A 23,285-nucleotide genomic window follows, 5' to 3' on the forward strand; every position below is an offset into this window, starting at 1 on the left:
GATGGAAACCCAGTTCTAAGCAGAGAAGGGAAGGCAGAAAGGTGCAAGGAGTATATAGAGGGTCTATACAAGGGCGATGTGCTTGAGGACAATATTATGGAAATGGAAGAGGATGTAGATGAAGATGAAATGGGAGATACAATACTGTATGACAAGTTTGACCGAGCACTGAAAGACCTGAGTTGAAACAAGGCCCCGGGACTAGACAACCTTCCATTGGAACTACTGACAGCCTTGGAAGAGCCAGTCCTGACAAAACTCTACCATCTGGTGAGCAATATGTATGAGACAGGGGAAATACCCTCAGACTTCAAGAAGAACATAATAATTCCAATCCCAAAGAAAGCAGGCATTGACAGATGTAAAAATTACCGAACTATCAGTTTAATAAGTCACAGCTGCAAAATACTAATGCGAATTCTTTACAGACGAATGGAAAAACTGGTAGAAGCTGACCTCGGCGAACATCAGTTTGGATTCCGCAGAAATGTTGGAACACGTGAGGCAATACTGACCCTACGACTCATCTTAGAAAATAGATGAAGTAATGGCAAACCTACATTTCTAGCATTTGTAGACTTAGAGAAAGCTTTTGACAATGTTGACTGGAATACTCTCTTTCAAATTCTAAAGGTGGCAGGTGTAAAATACATGGAGCAAAAGGCTATTTACAATTTGTACACAAACCAGATGGGAGTTATAAGAGTCAAGGAGCATGAAAGGGAAGCAGTGGTTTGGAAGGGAGTGAGACAGGGTTGTAGCCTGTCCCTGATGTTATTAAATCTGTATATTGAGCAAGCAGTAAAGGAAACAAAAGAAAAATTTGGAGTAGGTATTAAAGTCCACGGAGAAGAAATAAAAACGTTGAGGTTCACCGATGACATTGTAATTCTGTCAGAGACAGCAAAGGACTTGGAAGAGCAGTTGAACGGAATGGACAGTGTCTTGAAAGACGGATATAAGATGAACATCAACAAAAGCAAAATGAGGATAATGGAATGTAGTCAAATTAAGTCGGGTGATGCTGAGGGAATTAGATTAGGAATTGAGACACTTAAAGTAGTAAATGAGTTTTGCTATTTGGGGAGCAAAATATCTGATGATGGTCGAAGTAGAGAGGATATAAAATGTAGACTGGCAATGGCAAAGAAAGTGTTTCTGAAGAAGAGAAATTTGTTAACATTGAGTATAGATTTAAGTGTCAGGAAGTCGTTTCCGAAAGTATTTGTATGGAGTGTAGCCATGTATGGAAGTGAAACGGGGATGATAAATAGTTTGGACAAGAAGAGAATAGAAGCTTTTGGAATGTGGTGTACAGAAGAATGATGAAGCTTAGATGGGTGGATCACGTAACTAATGAGAAGGTATTGAATGGAATTGGGGAGAAGAGGAGTTTGTGGCACAACTTGACAAGAAGAAGGGACCGGTTGGTAGGAAATGTTCTGAGGCATCAAGGGATCACAAATTTAGCATTGGAGGGCAGCGTGGAGGACAAAATCCGTCAAGGGAGACCAAGAGATGAATACTCTAAGCAGATTCAAAAGGATGTTGGTTGCAGTAAGTACTGGGACATGAAGAAGCTTGCACAGGATAGAGTTAGCATGGAGAGCTGCACCAAACCAGTCTCAGGACTGAAGACAGCAACAACAACAACCAATATGATCTACCACCAAGCCCATTTCCAAAGAGCTTAATACACACATCAAAAAAGTTTTGCGTCACCTCGGATCCAAGAGTTTCGGAATCCGTACAGAAAATTGGAATAGAGATCAAGATAAACATCATTTTCACCCTCTTTATTGCTCATGAAAACCACACACTTCATGTTGTACCACCATACAGCGAGACCTTCAGAGGTGGTGTTCCAGATTGCCGAACACACCGATACCTCTGATACCCAGCAGCACATTGTCTTGCACTGATGCATGCATGTATTTGTTGTGTCATACTATCCACAAGTTCCTCAAGGCACTGTTGGTCCAGACTGTCCCACTCCTCAATGGCAATTTGGCATAGATCCCTCAGAGTGGTTGGTGGGACACATCATCCATAAACAGCCCTATTCAATCTACCCCAGGCTTGTTCGATAGGGTTCACGTCTGGAGAAAATGCTGCCCACCCTAGTTGAGCGATGTCGTTATCCTTAAGGAAGTCATTCATAAGTTGTGCACGAAGGGTGTGTGAATTGTCATCCATGAAGCCAAATGTCTTGCCTAAATACTGTCGCTATGGTTGCACTATTAGCCAGAGGATGGCATTCACGTGTAGTACAGCCATTATGGCGCCTTCTACCATCACCAGTGGCATATGTCGACCCCACATAATGCCACCTCAAAACAGCAGGGAACCTCTACCTTGCTGCACTCGCTGGATAGTGTGTCTACGACATTCAACAAGGGAAGTGTCCAGGCATCTCGAAGTGAACCAAAGCGATGTTGTTCGGACATGGAGGAGATACAGAGTGATAGGAACTTTCGATGACATGCCTCGCTCAGGCCACCAAGGGCTACTTATAACTGCAATGGTTGGGCACTACCTATGGATTACGGCTCAGAGGAAACCTGACAGCAATGCCACCATGTTGAATAATGTTTCTCGTGCACCCACAGGATGTCATGTTATGACTTAAATTGTCGCAATAGGCTACATGATGCGCAACTTCATTCCAAATATCCATCTTTGCAACCACGACACCATGCAGCACTGTACAGATGGGCTCAACAACAAGCCAAATGGACGGTTCAGCATTGGCATCATGTTCTCTTCACCAATGAGTGTCGCATATACCTTCTACCAGACAATCGTTGGGGGGCAACCTGGTCAGGCTGAATGCCTTAGACACACTGTCGAGTGAGGGCAGCAAGGTGGAGGTTCCCTGCTGTTTTGGGGTGGCATTATGTGGGACCGACGTACCCGGCCAGGGTTGCCTCCAAACACGTCTCTGACGATTGTCTGGTTGAAGAGACACTCTTTGGTGAAGAGAACATGATGCCAATCCTGAGCGGTCCATTTGGAATGTTGCTGGGCCCTTCTGTACCATGCTGCACGGTGTCATGGTTGCAAAGATGGATCTCGCCATGGATGTTAGGAGTGAAGTTTCGCTACATACAGCCTATTGCGCACAGTTTGAGTCATAACACGATGACCTGTAGCTGCACCAAAAGCATTATTCAACATGGTGGCTTTGCTGTCAGGGTTTTTCTGAGCCATAATCTGTAGGTAGCGGTCATCCACTGCAGTAGTAGCCCTTAGGCGGCCTGAGCAAGGCATGCCATTGACAATTCCTGTCTCTCTGTATCTCCTCCATGTCCGAACAACATCGCTTTGGTTCACTCAAAGATGGCTGGACACTTCCCTTGTTGAGAGCCCTTCCTGGCACAGTGTGGACATGTAGCCACAGTACTGATCGTCTAGGCATGTTTGAACTACAGACAACACAAGTCATGTACCTCCTGCCTGGTGGAATGATTGGAACTGATCGGCTGTAGGGCACCCTCCATCTAATAGGCACTGCTCATGATGGGTTGTTTACATCCTTGAGAGGATTTAGTGACATCTATGAACAGTCAAAGGGACTGTGTCTGTGATACAATATCCGCAGTCAATGTCTATCTTCAGGAGTTCCGGGAACTGGGATGCTGCAAAACTTTTTTTGATGTGTGTATACTGCCAATCCCCTGAATTTACATTCTAGAGACAGTTTGTTTTGTCAAAAAATATTGATTTGTTAACAACAAATGGAGAAATCCACAGCCTTGACACAAGAACAGAAACAAACAAGCATCTGGTAGTGAAAAATATGGGCAGCCAACTACCCAACAAACTACCCCTACCAATTAAAAACAAAAGAATACCTTCAGGAAGAAAGTTACGGATTTATTAATGAAACATACTTTTTATTCTGTTGATGAGAACCTGAAGGCAAACATGCATAAACTATTTGATCTTGATCTCTCCCTCACAGTGCTCAACAGTAAAATTTCTATTTCTCACTGTTTCATAGAGTTATATAGAAATAATATGCTTCCATTCACATGTAACAAGATCTATTAAGATGTTACCAAGTATTTTCTACATTTTAGTATGATAAAATGGACATTGATCGTTTGGCACTCGAGCTATTCTAACCATTATTGTGTTTTGTACTAATCTAATTTGCCTGTTCGGTTATTGCTGATATTACTTATGATGTGCTGTTGTTTGCAAATATAATGTGTAAAAATGTACTAAACTTTAGCCCCACATCTTTGTGATTATACAGTATAGGATGTCTAGGACTGATATAAACAAAAAATTTCTGCCATAAGAGCCTGCAATATCGGTTACTGCATGACAAAAAAGGTAGGAGAGCAACTCCAGCATACTTTTTGGGTACTGAAGCTTCTCCACACAAATAGCATTCCATTCATGATCTACAGAATCCAATGATATGATCACAGGTGTCCTTGTGTAAACTAAACATGCTCCATTCTGTTGCCTTCCCTGCCAACAGTTTGGCAAATAACACACTGTATATTTATGAAGACAGTAACTGTTCTCGAAAGAACTGTGACTGATGACTGTGCAGCTTCTCTAGAACAAATGATAATTAGTTGAAACCCTGAGCTGCTGGCAGGTATTGTTGATATACCTTGATGGGGACAGCTGAAAATGTGTGCCCCGACTGGGGCAACCCGACACGTTGCCTGAACTCTTACGGGAATTCTCACCTTAGTGTGCATGAGTTATGAGTGGATGGGTAAATACCTATTAGCTACATTACATACGTAGATTGTGAACAGTTGGGAATATGGGTCTCACGGGAAGTATGCAAGGAATTAAGTCCCTGCAGTTGCACTATTCATCTGTGTCCTCGGTAGCTCAGATGGATAGAGCGTCTGCCATGTAAGCAGCAGATCCCGGGTTTGAGTACCGGTCGGGGCACACATTTTCAGGTATATCATCGAGGTATATCAATAACCCCTGTCAGCCGCTGAGGGTTTCAATTAATTATCATTTGCACTTTATATTTACTGAAATGTGTGTGTGTTTCTAGAATGTATACATGACAGAAGAACATGATAGTCTCCCTTGTACTGTTGTTGTGGTCTTCAGTCTGGAGACTGCTTTGATGCAGCTCTCCATGCTACTCTATCCTGTGCAAGTTTCTTCATCTCCAAGAAACTACTCCACCCTACATTTTTCTGAATCTGCTTAGTGTATTCATCTCGTCGTCTCCCTCTATGAATTTTACCCTCCATGCTGCTCTCCAATACTAACTTGGTGACACCTTGATCCCTAAGAACATTTCCTACCAACATATCCCTTCTTCTAGTCAAGTTGTGCCACACTTCTCTTCTCCCCCATTCTGTTCAGTACCTCCTCATTAGTTATGTGATCTACCCATCTAATCTTTAGCATTCTTCTGTAGCACCACACCCCAAAAGCTTCTATTCTCTTCCTGTCTAAATTTTTACTGTCCATGATTCACATCCATACATGACAACACTCCACGCAAATACTTTTGGGAAAGACTTCCTGACACTTAAATCTATACTCAATGTTAACAAATTTCTCTTCTCCAGAAACGCTTTCCTTGTCATTGCCAGTCTACATTTTATATTCTCCCTACTTCGACCATTATCAGTTATTTTGCTCCCCAAATAGCAAAACTCATTTACTACTTTAAGTGTCTCATTTCCTAATCTAATTCCCTCAGCATCACCTGGTTTAATTAGACTACATTTCATTATCCTCGTTTTGCTTTTGTTCATTTTCATCTTATGTCTTCCTTTGAAAATGCTGTCCATTCCATTCAACTGCTCTTGCATGTCCTTTGCTGTCTCTGACAGAATTACAATGCCATTGGCAAACCTGAAAGTTTTTACTTCTTCTCCATGGACTTTAATTCCTACTCCAATTTTTTTCTTTTGTTTCCTTCACTGCTTGCTCAATATATAGATTGAGTAACATTGGAGATAGGCTACAAACCTATCTCACACCCTTCCACTCACTGCTTCCCTTTCATACCCCTCAACTCTTGTTTTCTGTACAAAATTAAAATAGCTTTTTGCTCACTAGATTTGACCCCTGCCACCTTAAGAATTTGAAAGAGAGTATTCCAGTATTCCAGTCAACAATGTCAAAAGCTTTCTCTAGGTCAGCAAATGTTTGCCTTTCCTTAATGTATTTTCTAAAATAAGTCATAGGCTCAGTACTGCCTCACGTGTTCCAACAAGTTTATGGAAACCAAACTGATCTTCCTGAAGGTCAACTTCTGCCAGTTTTTCCATTCATCTCTAAAGAATTCATGTCAGTATTTTGAAACTGTGACTTACAAAACTGATAATTCGATAATTTTCACACCTGTCATTGCCTGCTTTCTTTGGGATTGGAATTATTATATTTTTCTTGAAGTCTGAGGGTATTTCATCTGTTTCATACATCTTGTTCACCAGATGGTAGAGATTTCTCAGGGTTGGCTCTCCCAAGTATATCAGTGGTTTTAATGGAATGTTGTCTACTCTCAGGGCCTTGTTTCAACTTAGGTCTTTCAATGCTCTGCCAAATTCTCCATGCAGTATTGTATCTCTGATTTCATCTTCCCCAATGTCCTCTTCCATTTCCATAACATTGCCCTCAAGAACATCGCCCTTGTACAGACCCTCTACATACTCCTTCCACCTTTCTGCTTTCCCTTCTTTGCTTAGAACTGCTTTATCATCTGAGCTCTTCATATTCATAAAGTGGCTATCTTTTCTCCAAAGGTCTCTTTAATTTTCCCGTAGGCAGTATCTATCTTTCCCCTGGTTATACATGCCTCTACATCCTTACATTTGTCCTCTAGCCATCTCTGCTTAGCCATTTTGCACTTCCTGTTGATCTATTTTTGAGAAGTCTGTATTCCTTTTTGCCAGCTTACTGCATTTTTATATTTTCTCCTTTCATCAATTATTTCAAAATCTCCTCTGTTACCCAAGGGTTTCTTCTAGCCCTCGTCTTTTTACCTATTTGATCCCGTGCTGCCTTCACTATTTCATCTCTCAAAGCTACCCATCCTTCTTCTACTGTATTTCTTTCCCTTGTTTTTGTCAATCACTCCCTAATGCTCTCTCTGAAACTCTATACAACCTGCAGTTCTTTCAGTTTATCCACATCCCATCACCTTAAATTCCCACCTTTTTGCAGTTTATTCAGTTTTAGTCTACAGTTCATAACCAATGAATTGTGGTCAGAGTCCACATCTGCCCCTGTAAATGACTTACAATTTAAAACCTGGCTGTCTTACCATTATATAATCTATCTGATACCTTCCAGTGCCTCCAGGCCTCTTCCATGTATGCAGCCTTTCATCATGGTTCTTAAGCCAATGGTTCTTAAGCCAATTCCCACCTTTTTGCAGTTTATTCAGTTTTAATCTACAGTTCATAACCAATGAATTGTGGTCAGAGTCCACATTTGCCCCTGTAAATGACTTACAATTTAAAACCTGGCTGTCTTACCATTATATAATCTATCTGATACCTTCCAGTGCCTCCAGGCCTCTTCCATGTATGCAGCCTTTCTTCATGGTTCTTAAGCCAAGTGTCAGCTGTGATTAAGTTATGCTGTGATTAAAATTTTACCATGCAGTTTCCTCTTTCATTCCTTATCCCCATTCCATATTCACCTACTACTTTTCCTTCTCTTCCTTTTTCTACTAGCGAATTCCAGTCCTCCATGACTATTAAATTTTTGTCTCCTTCACTATCTAAATAATTTCTTTTATCTCGTCATACTTTTCTTCAATCTCTTCTTCATCTGTGGAGCTAGTTGGCAGGTGTGGTAGGTGTGGGCTTTGTGTCTACCTTGGCTTCAATAATGTGTTCATTATGCTGTTCATAGTAACTTATCCACATTCCTACTTTTTTTTTCATTGATAAGCGTACTCCTGCATTACCCCTAATTGATTTTGTATTTGTAACCCTATCTTTGCCTGACCAGAAGTCTTATTCCTCCTGCCACCAAACGTACTAATTCCCAATATATCTAACTTCAAACCTACCCATTTCGCTTTCTAAATTTTCTAACCTACCTGCTTGATTAAGGGATCTTACACTCCGCACCCTGATCCGTAGAATGCCAGTTTTGTTTCTCCTCATAACGACGTCCTCCTGAATATTCTCTGCCTGGAGATCACAATGGGGGACTATTTTACCCATGGAATATTTTACCCAAGAGGTCACAATCATAATTTAACCATACAGTAAAGCTGCACAGCCTCAAGAAGAATTATGGCTGTAGTTTTCCCATTACTTTCAGCTGTTTGCAGTACCATCACAGCAAAACTGTTTTTCTTAATGTTACAAGACCAGATCAGTCAATTATCCAGACTGTTGCTCCTGCAGCTACTGAAAAGGCTGCTGTCCCTCTTCATAAACTGCATTTTTCTCTGGCCTCTTAATAGATATTCCTCCATTGTGGTTGCACCTACAGTAGGGCTATCTGTAATGCTGAGACACGCAAGCTTTCCCACTAACAGCAAGGCCCATGGGGGGAGGGGGGGGGGGGTTCCCTTTCACTATCAGACAATATTTGTTCTAACATTGAATGCAATAAATTGAGTTCTCAGGGTGTGTATGGAACAAGGAAAAAAAATTTCCAGATTTTTCGCGGATTTCTTGTTTAAAAATACACTTTTTTTTTTGTGGGTGAAGATGCACATTTTCCTTTGTGAAAATACACTGGTTCCTTGGTGCAAATACAATTATTCCTGTGTGAAACCATACTTTTTCCATGTTAAGTGGCAGTATACTTTCCCTCAGAACTGTAAAACTTACCAAATCCTTTGAATGGTATGGGTTTTCATACACTGGCATAGAACTTCCTGGCACTTAAGGAATTCCCAGCAACAAAACAATGCATTTTGGCATGTGATGTCAGCCAACAGCAACATCACTGTTAAGTAGGGTGAACCCAAAAACAGGAAAAGTTAATGGTTTGAATTAATATACATATAGTATAGCTACAACAAAACCTAAGCTTCTACATATAATATTCATCTTTTTTACCTGTCTTACTCTTTAAGATACATCAAACACAAATGACCAGTAAAATTTTAGATATAACATAAATGTCTGGTCTTCTTGGTCAGAAAGTTTTTAGGTGACTGGTTCTCAAATTGTCAACTTTAGAATGAGAGTAAAAAACTCTGTGCTTCAAGAAATTCATTGCGCAACATAATTCATCTTCTGTAAATGGAAATTTACTTTGAAAGTAGAGCTTCTCAAATCATCATTCACAATATTTTACCACGACCTGTTAGAAATAGATTCATTTAAACAGTTTCCAGTTAGTGTCGGAAAACAGGTGTTACTGAGCATATGCTGCTATGTTTTATGCTTGGCCAAATATCTGTTTTGAATTTCGTATGTAGTGGGGCATCACATGACGATGAGTATAACTGTGGCATGTTGTGCAACAGGTTGTTCGGGGGGCATATACAGAGTTATTATAGTTGGGGAAATTGTTTTATCATATCCTGTCCAGATAAGGAATTTAATATTAGACTCGACAACTCAAAGTAGCCTAATATTTTGCTAGGTGGTGATTTGATCCTTTATTCATACTCTGCAGTACTGTTATGTTGCATTTCCAATCAAATTTAGACCCACACAGCACTGCTAAAAGCTAGTAAGGAAGAATTTTCTTGCAAAAATAAAAAAATAAAGAACCAGTTCCTTAACATAGAATGTTCTGTAAATTTAAGTTGTAAACAACACAAATTAAGAAATAACACCTTGCCTGGAAGACATATGAGATAAGTGTTGGAAACATGTGTTACCATTGAAAATCATTGTTTTTCATGGAAGGCATGTGTAAAAATTCTGCTAAAGCTGTCAATATATTTGAAACAAAACATTTTATTCAATACTACTGACGAAATTTGCCTGCTGATTCATCTCTAAAGAACATTAATGTATGGTTCTACACATATAATATTAAGAGAACTTACATTGTGTTAAAAGAAACAAGACATCAAAAATACTTCAAGAGCATCGGAATTTTGTAAACCATGCTAAGATTAATATTAGTCTTAAACTGAACATTCCTACATCCAAATTCACAATGAAGTAGGCCTCTACCTTATATTAAGCTTTCCAGTGTGGTTTTCAGTATGCTAATTTTCTTGGAGTACCAGTATTGTATTGTCTTATGTTTAGTTCTTTTTTACAGCATAATGCCATACATGCCTGAAGAGGAAACTGCGCATTTGAAATTCAGTGACCAATTAAAACTAGCCAACAGTGTGAAATGAAAGACTTCATTTCAAATAAATTTATTGCCTCTGTGGAAAACAATAATAAAAGCCAAATTTCTTTACCAAACTGACAAAAATAACTTCACTGTTCTGCTCAGTAATTAATGCTTGATTACAAATAAAGTGGAAATAAAATAAAATCAGAAAACTGAAACTGATAAAATATTTTAGTCTTCCCTGAGCACTGATTGCAGAAGAGCTGGTACACAACATTGGCTGCTTTCACAAGGGGACTGGCCTCTGATAGGTTAGGATAGCCTGTGACAGGACGGAAACAGGAAGAGCTGTGTTGGTGGACATCCACTCTGGGGTCTTGTATCTGGGACTTCCACAGGAATATGATCTATTAAGATGTTACCAAGTATTTTCTATATTTTAGTATGATAAAATGGACATTGATCGTTTGGCACCATCGAGCTGCCATCGAGGAGAAGTACCTTTAAACAGAAGATGTCAGGTGAATGGAGTGGCCTTCCTGTTCTCCAGACCTAAACCCCATCGAGCCCGTCTGGGATGCTCTCGGTCGGCATATCGCTGCACGTCTTCAAACCCCTAGGACACTTCAGGACCTCCGACAGGCACTGGTGCAAGTATGGGAGGCTATACCACAGCAGCTTCTCGACCACCTTATCCAGAGTATGCCAACCTGTTGTGCGGCCTGTGTACGTGTGCATGGTGATCATATCCCATATTGATGTCAGGGTACATGCGCAGGAAACAGTAGCGTTTTGTAGCACATGTGTTTCGGGACGGTTTTCTCAACTTATCACCAATACCGTGGATTTACAGATCTGCGTCCTGCGTGTTACCTCTGTGCCTATGCTATTAGCGCCAGTTTTGTGTAGTGCCAAGTTGTGTGGCGCCACATTCTGCAATTGTCCTTAATTTATGAGCATGAGTGTACATCAGGCCTATGTCGCATCCGAGTGCTCTGTAAATCTATTCGACTGACGAACCAAACGGAGACCAACACTGAATCCCCTTTCGGACAATCAGGTGCTGATAACACTGTCTCACACGATTATGCTGCATCTCCGTTTCCTTCATAGTGATCACTCAAAATCTGACGCTGTTCACGCCCCTTATATACACTACTACAATATAAAATACGTCCACAGATTGCGAATACATTTTACTAGAGACAAATGAAAATTTGTGCTCGACCAGGAATCGAACCCGGATTTCGTGTTTATCGTTAGCGACCGCCTTAACCACTTCGGCTATCCGAGCATGCTTCCGTGCCTATAGTGATGGCACATTATGAGATTCCCTCAACAGGGAGAGACAATGTTTTGCTCGTCAGTTTGCCTTGCTGTAGCATGAAACACCGCTATTGTAGTGTCTGTATTGTTCGATGTAAATGTCCTCGACATGCTGAAGGACACTTGGATCGAACTATACAGACAGTGTAAAATACAGACATTGCAACAACTACACTCTGGTCGCCATTCTGTCTGCCACGGAGAATTGCAACTCCTACCATTTACACATCCGCCAATGATGTTTGCGTGAATGAAGGTACATTGACATTCGAAAATCTCTTCCAGATAATTTCCTTTTTTTGTTAGAGAGTGTAAATGGTTGTTGAGCTGATGTTGTAAACCAGTGAAACGTTTCCCACAAGGCATTGTTATAAAATTACGAAAGATGGCAGATGTGGAGAAATTTGGAATCTATCGTACTATTAGTCGCGCTTGAACACTGTTGTCCAGACTAATAGAAAAGGAAATAGAAGGCGTATCAGTTCCTGGTCGTGGCCGTCAGCCAGTGGTGGTAGCTATTGTGCACTCTGGTGTCTGTTTCCTGGTTTCTGGAGGATCAAGACTGTTCTCCAGCCTGGAGATCGATCGGGCGTAACTTAACCACAGAAGAGAGAGTATACAGAATGGAAACTCGGCTGCAGCCCATGCGCCAAATTGTAGTGCGCATACACGAAGTCTGCCATATTGACACCGAGTAAACAGCTGTTTCCAACGCCAAAAGCGAACGGATGCATTTTGTTAACTTTATCAATTGCCCGTTTTAGCTGCTGAACTTACCTGTAAACGTTTGTTTCATGTACCGTTAAAGTTAGAAGTATATAATGAACAGTAGTAAGAGAAAAGACCACACTAGGAAGTAACGAGCAGTTATCACAAAGCAGCTGATAGCAAGAAAATAACGAATATTCCGATTTTCTTGGTGGAATCAATAAAACCTCGTAGAACTGTAAAAATGCTGCATGTAAATGAAGCAAAACTAGATCAAATATTGGAGTTAGTTTTTATGTAGAAGTTCTCTTTTTCCTTTAAAACGTTAAAAACGACTTGCTTCGAATCTGCGCTGTTTCTCACTACTGTATGTAATACCTCGGATCCCATTATGAGGAAATTGATTGCCGTAGAAAATTGAGCCCTTTCGTGTCATATAGTTTCTTATCACAGCTCGATGACGAAGTATTTATTTTTTCGGTATTGATCATAGTTACTGTGCGTAAAATTTGATAGGTTTGTGGTGCAAAATGTGCTCACTGGCTACTTTACATTTCGTTCATTTTAAGTGATATGTTGCTGTGTACTAAATGTAGCCAAAATATCGATTTTTTAATTTTTTTTAGTTTGATGAAAGCCACATTTCACAATAGTATGAAGAAAATAGAAGTTCGAGTATTTTATTTGAGCGCACTATCCATGGCCCAAGGTGAAATTAGCCTGCAGCTCAGTGGTGCATAATTCCTTGAAGTAAATGCACATTTCTCAAATTAATGATCGTAATTTATTTTCTGCTTACTGCTGGAAGAAAATGATGAAGGAGACACTCCACAGCAACACTTCATGATGGAACGGCTGAAACACATCCCATATTTAGGACAAAGCTTGACAAAAGTTACTTTGTAACACTCATCAGTCATCATTTATTATGCATATTGAGAGGCACCCACATGCCTTGCTCATACTGTGGCATCAAGCAATCAGGCCTGCAAGATGAGTGGTCTGCCAAGCGAGTGGATTCATTCTTATTTGTCGAGTAACATGAACTGTCGTACTCACAATTAAGTTACAAATTTTCCTCCTATATGAATAATACACAACGGAAACGCACTTCTGACTAACAGTAATTTATAGAACTCTGACTGTTCACTACGCACTGGCAATACCACATTTTCTTTTTTTTTTATTTAACGGCTTTTATCAACGCGTGGCCATCGCACTGAATATGAGTGGCGCACACATTATGAATTTTGGATATCATGACAACATACAATTCGAAGGAAAAGGCCACCAATCTTTTCCTTTTCACTATCTTATTTATTCCGATAAATTCTGTAACCTATACACACAAATTCTATAACCTACAACAATAACACATGAGAAATTCCGCCCAGTGGGCATGGCTTTACATTGGTGATCCTCTATTTTATGGTCTCGTAATTATTTAACGCTACCGTGCACTTTCTGGGTAGGATGGTGGATCTTTTTTTTATATCTCACTCTTCTACTCTCACAATCATCATCACGAAAGTTCCCTCCAGACCGAGCGGTACAGAAGTAACAACCATAACCCACTACCTCTGAAACTACCTTGCTACTCTCCCATGCAAACCATACATACTTAAATTACATGACATACACCACACTACAACATACAACACAAGGAATAGTCACAACATTATCACTTTCAGCTTTCCCACTTCAATTAGTATTTATCCCAGTTTCACACGACACTGCCCCACTTCGTAATTCTTCTTTCCTACTATGAACACTGGAGATATATGCACGTCTTCCTGTGCAATGCAAGCCAAGTGGCATTGCTGGATAGACTGCTGACTCACCATGCTTCTCCCTCAGAGTATTATAGTTTGAATGAAGCGTCACACAGAAACATAACACGCAAAGTAATATTAAGAACATATTCATCACACACGCGAGTCCTCAAGTGATACCATGGACGAGTACTTCTCTTTATCCTTTATCTCATACACAGATTGTGACTCACACAGTACTCACCACGTGGAAGTACTCGGCTCTAATTTCAAGTCCTGCACACGCCATCTCTTAAATATTTCGACTCATAGTACACATGCTAGTAATTCAGCTTAACTTAAGCACACGGAAGTATTTCAACTTATTGCTACACATGGTGTCATTGTGACCGTTAGTCACTTCCGAAGATTACTACGATCCCATTAATATTACCTGCCTGACATTTAATTCTCCCCATAAAAGTTCCTGAAATAGAGAAATTATTATTTCAAACTACTCTTAAATATTCCACATGCATACCATGTCTCCACTCTTTTGTCTTTACGGAACACACCTAAGACAGGTCTTAACATCACAAGATCCAGCGGCAGAGTGCTGAAACATGGCCGTTCTTCAGGTTCTCTCGCACCTCTGCCGAAGTGGGGGAGCACCGTGCTACCGTATTGGTCAGCCACATTTCAGGCGCTCAAGTCTCAGGTAAATTTCATCTCTTTGGTCCCACCAAAGGTGGCCAAAGGATCGTCTCAAAGATGATCATATATTCACATTCACTGTCTGTGGTTAGCAGACGACCATACATTCATTCATTTCACAGATCTCACTAAACTGGATGTAGGGATTTATTTTGTGGGAGTGCACATGTGGTCAATTAAATAAGTAAATTGTCATTCTTTCCCACACTGGTATCTGGCTTCGCTGTATTAATTGAAATTGAGTTATTTTACAAAAAAAATGTGTCGTTCTGACAAAAATAATGAAGTACGTTGTACCTATTTTCAATGTCGGGCGGTACTGTACCCTTTCACCACCGGCTATCCATGCACAAAAAAATGGCAAGGTACTATCCTTGCAATGTGAGGGCAGTTCCGAACATTTTTTTAAGAAAGCTGTATTAGAACAAACGTAGCAAGTCATCAAAATAACCAGGAGGAGACCTTAGCCCCTGGTGACCTCAAATAGACGACCAAATGCTGTTACTTTACCAAATTATTGACACAGTTGTTGTATTATTGTACTCTCCACAATCCGGAGTAACATACACATACAAATTTACAACAATCTACATGGCGTATAAAACATTACATCATACAAATAAAAAATAATGTGGAGATATAAATTTGCTTAGTTACTGGGATCTTTGTTATTTTTATGAGTAATCCAAACTTCACTAATTCTATGACAAATAAAAAAAATACTAATTGTACTCATGAAATTTTAAATAGCTCACCGTCCAAACACAGAACAAGTAATCTGACATTCATAAATTGCGTTGTAATTATCTTTACACAACAAAGTCTAAATACAAAACAAAATCAACAAAATCAACAAAATAAAAAATTGCGTACACTAGTTACATGTAGAATATCAGGCTCCATACCATTACTCTAAAATGTACATCAAACCTACAGAGAAGTAAAAGTGAGAAGAAAAACAATGAAATATACCACAAGTTACTTACTGGTTACGTAATATAGTTCATCTAAGACATCATGTCATACCTCATTAACTATCATCACTTGCGCAATAGCCACCACTACTCGACCGTGACTTTAACCTTATCCTTGTCCACCAGTACAAATACCTGCTGCTGAGCTAGTCAGTCCATCAACTTTGATCAATATACGCAGTAAATAGGTAGCAAGAAGTGCTTGAATCCACCAGTAGCTCTCGTATCTCACTCTACTGCTCATTTCTCTATTGTTACACATTTAGATGACAAGAACTTGCATTTCGACTAGCCTTCATTACACTTTAATGTGAAATATCACCACTGTGATAATGCAAATAAGTGGCTTCAGTCAACACACCAACAAGATCATTACTGTTCACGACATCAAAATGCATGTTAATTCCGATATTTGTTGTGCAATGCAAACTCTTCTCCCCTGTGACAACCTTACTGACCAATGCAACAAGAGCCGCTACGTTAGTATTACGCCACTGGCCAATAATTAAAGCATCATTGTACCAAATATTCTAATAAACATGCTACGTGAACTGGTCACCCAGAACAAACAAAAAAAAACACTAACTATTCTAAACACAAATGTTAATAAAATACAATTACACTTGCTGTCCCTTCAGGAATGAAACATATAAAAAAAAATTTACACAATTACAAGTACAAATACATTATTACCTATCTTGTGAGTCACACGAAATCATTTCATTCTGTGATTTTCTTGGGATCAAAAAAGTTTCTGACAGGTTCCCTAGAAACACTGTCTCGGTGCCAAAGCTCTCCCATGGTTACCCGGACGAAAGTCTTTAAGTCACTCAAATCGGCATTTTGAACATGCACTCAACAGTAAACTGTATCTCACATTAAACACGAATGTCATAGTCACTCTCAGAGTACCATCCACGCGAATCTGGTCGTCCAGAAATGGCCCTACAAATACTATTACCCACGGTTCTGTCCTTTCAGTTCATGGTGTAATTAAAAGTCGTAAGTTCCAACAAACAGCACTTATTCCCACACCAATTAAAGAAATGTCTCCTACTACAAACGCAAATGTCAATGTCCCACTTTAGTTTATTGCGTTCGTACAATAATTAGTCACCAACCAACAACTGTCCTCTTTAAGTATACCAAGCGTCCCACATGTAATTCACAAAGCACACTTAACAAGTCACTGCCAAAAGTTTATGGATCCCACCGTTCAGTGGTCAAGACAAAACAAAACAATCGTCCTGTCTGCTAAAGACAAAATCTTTTCCACCACTCACAACGTGGGAACACCAGTCCTTCACTTTCCACCTTATGGAGACGTACGAGCAGTCATCTTGTTTCACGGCTCCACAGTCCAGTACTAGTTAATAGTTGCTGGTAAAAAATTCCCGCCGGACTCTGCCGCGCGTCGTTCATTCTGCCGTGGCGCCGCCGTTGAGTAGAAGAAACCACCCGCTGTTGCCTCCGTGGGATACTTTCCCCAGTCGTAAGGGTGGCGGACCTTATGAATGGCCAGTGGTAGGTGCGTGTCGCCCCAGGCCGTTGACCTGCTGTAGCGGGCACATGGAGTGTACCTCGACCGGCAGTGGAGGGGGGAGTGCCGCGGCTCTGTCGCCTTTCCCATGGCGACGTCAGCTTGGCCCCGCTAGTGGTATGGGCGCGTTCTGCGTAGTACCTCAGCGCTACGACACCCAGTCAGACCCTTCCGTGCATCTCGCAACATTACAGACAAAAGGATATTCTTACATTATTTAAATACTCATTGATTACATGTATGATCTATTAGATACATTGGTAATAGCAGAATCTTTGTTCTAAAAGACATAAAATTATACACCCTAGATTTCTACACATACAACATCAACATTTATCCCTTTTCTATATACAGCCCCCACTAGTGCTACTGATTGTACCTGTCGTCCCTCATACAAAACATGAAAGTGTAAAAAAAAAAAGAAAGGAATAAGAAACAATCTATACAGCTCATAATTACAATATTAAATAGTAGACTACTCTAACATCCTATCACAGTGAAAATATTAGAAACTGTTGATTCTAAAACTGCAATATACAATGAACCTTTGTGCTTGTGACAAACTGAAATTAATACCCCTTGAAAGTGTTTTAACAAAAAATAAGAAATAATCTACACAGCTCACAATTACCTACCATATGTTGTTAAATAGTAAACTACTTTAACTTCCTAACACAATAAACATTTTAGAAACTGATGACTCTAAATCTGCAATGTACAATGCACCTTTGTGCTTGTGACAGACTGAAATTAGTATCTTTTTATATATTTTACCTTTTTATTATATATAACAACATTTCTAGGACATGTATGAACCATCCACATGATGTCAGATCCTGACCTGCCATCGAGGTTCATCCAAATCAAACAATAACACAATAATGTTTTAGTTATGGATTGGTAGCATCCCCTTTACAGGAGTGTGCTCATTGATCACACTACTCTACGACTCTCACTCACCAGACATCACATTTTCCTTCTCATTCAATCCATCAATACACTAACAGAATAGGTCTAGAAGTCAGCTAACCTTAACACCACCACAGTCACGCTAACATACCATACCTTTGCTCCCTTATACTCAACCACATAACACATGAAGCTGTTTCAGAGATAGCATTCCAGTCTCCGAATTCGTCCTTTCACTCTGGCACCTCTCTCCATCGGCTTACCTCTGCATTCACTTTACCGATTATTCATCCTGCTAAATATCAACTTAGAATTGCGACATTTCATCTGAGAACAAAAAATACACAAATTTTTCATCCTGCAAAATAACTGTACACATTCTTGGTACCGTTTTGATTAGTTATACTGGTACCAGGCTTCAACAACAACAACAAAAATTATTTTTTCTCATATTGAGATTTACACTTATATTACATCTTACGTCAGTATTCCACAACGTTCACCATCTGGATCTCACACTCCCTTCATGTCCCTTCACGTTGTGCAGTTGTCCTCATCTCGTCATTCGTATTTCGGCTCTCCGTCCGTCCACTACTTCATCATTTCCTAGTCTTCCTTCGCCATTGTCATCAATCTCTATTCCAGCATACACAGGCCTCTCTGTAACATACATCTAAGACATCTCCACATTATTAATTCTACTCACCTTTATTTACCACTGTTTCATCACATCGAATCTCTCTTTATTAATCACACTGCTTCACGTCGCTTCTCTCCTTAAATATCACCTTTCTCAACTACTATTTATCACGTCGCTTCTCTCACTATCTACCATATTTATCCTCTCATTACTCATCACGTCATTTCTGCTTGATCCTTATTCATATGACAAAAAATACGTACATACCCCACTCTGTCGACTCCTGTTCATGACTCATTCGACCAGTCTATTCCGTCATACTTCCTGACATCCCGCCTAAAAATTCTTATGTTCGATTTGACCCTGCACAACGTTAGACACCACAAATAAATACACTAACTATCTACCATAACTTGCCTACTTTCGATCTACCCTTACCTTTTCCATAATTTGATGTTAGAAATGTGACGAAGCTCACACGATTGTTTTCCCTTGATCGTCTCAATCAGTACAGCATTTTCCTGGACAATCCGCCTCACTCTGAATGGTCCACTATACACAGTAAAGAATTTGCTAGTTAGGAATCTGAGCTTACATGAAAATTAAATGTGTGCAGAGAGTATACAAGCTGGGAGAGATGGGACAGCCCAAGTGTTAGAAACTTTAGTGCTAGTGGTCTCTTTCCCTAACACCAGATTCCGAACAACCATACGCAGCACCTCATTATAACTGTCACTATGACAATGACATACTATAGATCAGATGGCATCTAATTTAAAAACTTCGATCACAATGTTGACTTTTTACATTACGTGTTAAGTGCCTACAATAGTCAAATCACACTAATTAAACTGGACTCATTGGCACTATTACATAACTTTTTTTTTTTAGCAACTGGTTTGTTTTGAGGAAACAGTCCTTTTACTTTTGTGTTCGAAATAAAAATTTGCAAATTTTGCTCTGAGAGACCAGCCTAACAGATGCCATTACTGGTGTTTTACTCTCTGATCAGAAGTATGGTATTTGCATTCCTACATATCACTGGAGTAAGTCTCCTACATAGACAATTTTCAGTGCCAGCGGCAAGTGTTTTAAGGCAACATGCTAAAGGCTGATATGTTGGATTAGTTTCTCCTATCCTTCAATCTATTGCGAAAAGAAAGAAATGCCAGGATTCCATGCTCTCCTGTCATTCTGATAGTTTCTGCTGTTCCTATCCTCGACTCTGTCTGACCTATGAGTCGTATCTCCGTTTACGATGTTGCTCTCATTACCAAGTTCCTGTAACAAGTGCTGAAATGACGAAGAATCGTCTAAGCCTCTGCCTGGTATCACTATATCTCTGCGCAATCTCACTGGTAACTTCGTTATACAAATCCTAATGAGCCACCAGTTTCGTATGGCACATCCAAATACCTATTTCGTCTCAGCATTTCCTGATAGCACGCCACTGGATCTCTCATACCACCTTCGTTACAATTTGGCATCTTCACTATGCTTTGCGTAACCTGGTCCTGCTTACTTTTCGACCAGAATTCATTTAAATAGCTACTACAGTCTTTAATAACTTCCTGCATTTTCGCTTTAGCCTCGTCCCTCAAATGGTTACACTCAATCTTCATTTTGAGGAGCAGTCCCCACGATGAAGGTAATGAATTTTGAAGTTGAGACAGCCTTGGACTATACCCAGTTGGGTCTGCCACCTGTTCTATCCGACACAACCGTTCTTCTAACTCTCTGAGTTCGTCTTCTTCTTTCTGCCTCTTTTCGTTTTTTGAATTTATCTCACTCTCCCTCTGCAATCTACCTGGTGGTGTGTCACCTTCGCTACTGCACGCTAATTGCAACTGTGCTAGTTCTTCCCTATGTTTCCTACTTATTTCTAATTGCGCCACTTTAAGCTGTAATAGTGATTGTATCTCCCCCTGGTTGGCATAAACCTCGCACTGCGTACTGTCAGAGCCTGTCTCGCCTCTTATACTGATCTTTTCTACATCTGCACTAATCGTATTCATTCTGACCACTACCTCTTTGATTCGCTCATCCGGCATCTGTAGTATCACTCTCTATTGCAATTATTCGTACCTCCAAAATGAAGCAAAACTAGATCAAATATTGGAGTTAGTATTTATGTAGAAGTTCTCTTTTTCCTTTAAAACGTTAAAAACGACTTGCTTCGAATCTGCGCTGTTTCTCACTACTGTATGTAATACCTCGGATCCCATTATGAGGAAATTGATTGCCGTAGAAAATTGAGCCCTTTCGTGTCATATAGTTTCTTATCACAGCTCGATGACGAAGTATTTATTTTTTCGGTATTGATCATAGTTACTGTGCGTAAAATTTGATAGGTTTGTGGTGAAAAATGTGCTCAATGGCTACTTTACATTTCGTTCATTTTAAGTGATATGTTGCTGTGTACTAAATGTAGCCAAAATATCGATTTTTTAAATTTTTTTTTAAGTTTGATGAAAGCCACATTTCACAATAGTATGAAGAAAATAGAAGTTCGAGTATTTTATTTGAGCGCACTACCCATGGCCCCAGGTGAAATTAGCCTGCAGCTCAGTGGTACATAATTCCTGGAAGTAAATGCACATTTCTCAAATTAATGATCGTAGTTTATTTTCTGCTTACTGCTGGAAGAAAATGATGAAGGAGACACTCCACAGCAACACTTCATGATGGAACAGCTGAAACACATCCCATATTTAGGACAAAGCTTGACAAAAGTTGCTTTGTAACACTCATCAGTCATCATTTATTATACATATTGAGAGGCACCCACATGCCTTGCTCATACTGTGGCATCAAGCAATCAGGCCTGCAAGATGAGTGGTCTGCCAAGCGAGTGGATTCATTCTTATTTGTCGAGTAACATGAACTCTCGTACTCACAATTAAGTTACAAACTATCCTCCTATATGAATAATACGCAACGGAAACGCACTTCTGACTATCAGTAATTTATAGAACTCTGACTGTTCACTACGCACTGGCAATACCACATTTTCTTTTTTTTTTTATTTGACCGCTTTTATCAACACGTGGCCATCGCGCTGAATATGAGTGGCGCACACATTATGAATTCTGGATATCATGACAACATACAATTCGAAGGAAAAGGCCACCAATCTTTTCCTTTTCACTATCTTATTTATTCCGATAAATTCTATAACCTATACACACAAATTCTATAACCTACAACAATAACACATGAGAAATTCCGCCCAGTGGGCATAGCTTTACATTGGTGATACGCTATCTTATGGTCTCGTAATTATTTAACGCTACCGTGCACTTTCTGGATAGGATGGTGGATCTTTTTTTTATATCTCACACTTCGTCTCTCACAATCATCATCACGAAACTTCCCTCCAGACCGAGCGGTACAGAAGGAACAAGCATAACCCACTACCGCTGAAACTACCTTGCTACTCTCCCATGCAAACCACACATACTTAAATTACATGACATACACCACACTACAACATACAACACAAGGAATAGTCACAACATTATCACTTTCAGCTTTCCCACTTCAATTAGTATTCATCCCAGTTTCACACGACACTGCCCCACTTCGTAATTCTTCTTTCCTACTATGAACACTGGAGATATATGCACGTCTTCCTGTGCAATGCAAGCCAAGTGGCGTTGCTGGATAGACGGCTGACACACCTTGCCTCTCCCTCAGAGTATTATAGTTTGAATGAAGCGTCACACGGAAACATAACACGCAAAGTAATATTAAGAACATATTCATCACACACGCGAGTCCTCAACTGATACCATGGACGAGTACTTCTCTTTATCCTTTGTCTCATACAAAGATTGAGACTCACACAGTACTCACCACGTGGAAGTACTCGGCTCTAATTTCAAGTCCTGCACACGCCATCTCTTAAATATTTCAACTTATGGTACACACGCTAGTAATTCAGATTAATTTAAGCACACAGAAGTATTTCAACTTATTGCTACACGTGGTTTCATTGTGACCGTTGGTCACTTCCGAAGATTACTACGATCCCATTAGTATTACCTGCCTGACATTTAATTCTCCCCACAAAAGTTCCTGAAATAGAGAAATTATTATTTCAAACTACTCTTAAATATTCCACATGCATACCATGTCTCCACTCATTTGTCTTTATGGAACACACCTAAGACAGGTCTTAACAGCACAAGATCCAGCGGCAGGGTGCTGAAACATGGCCGTTCTTCAGGTTCTCTCGCACCTCTGCCAAAGAGGGGGAGCACCGTGCTACCGTATTGGTCAGCCACATTTCAGGCGCTCAATGCTCAGGTAAATTTCGTCTCTTTGGTCCCACCAAAGGTGGTCAAAGGATCGTCTCAAAGATGATCATATATTCACATTCACTATCTGCGGTTAGCAGACGACCATACATTCATTCATTTCACAGATCTCACTAAACTGAATGTAGGGATTTATTTTGTGGGAGTGCACATGTGATCAATTAAATAAATAAATTGTCATTCTTTCCG

This window comes from Schistocerca piceifrons, chromosome 4, assembly GCF_021461385.2.
Source record: "Schistocerca piceifrons isolate TAMUIC-IGC-003096 chromosome 4, iqSchPice1.1, whole genome shotgun sequence".
NCBI lineage: Eukaryota > Metazoa > Arthropoda > Insecta > Orthoptera > Acrididae > Schistocerca > Schistocerca piceifrons.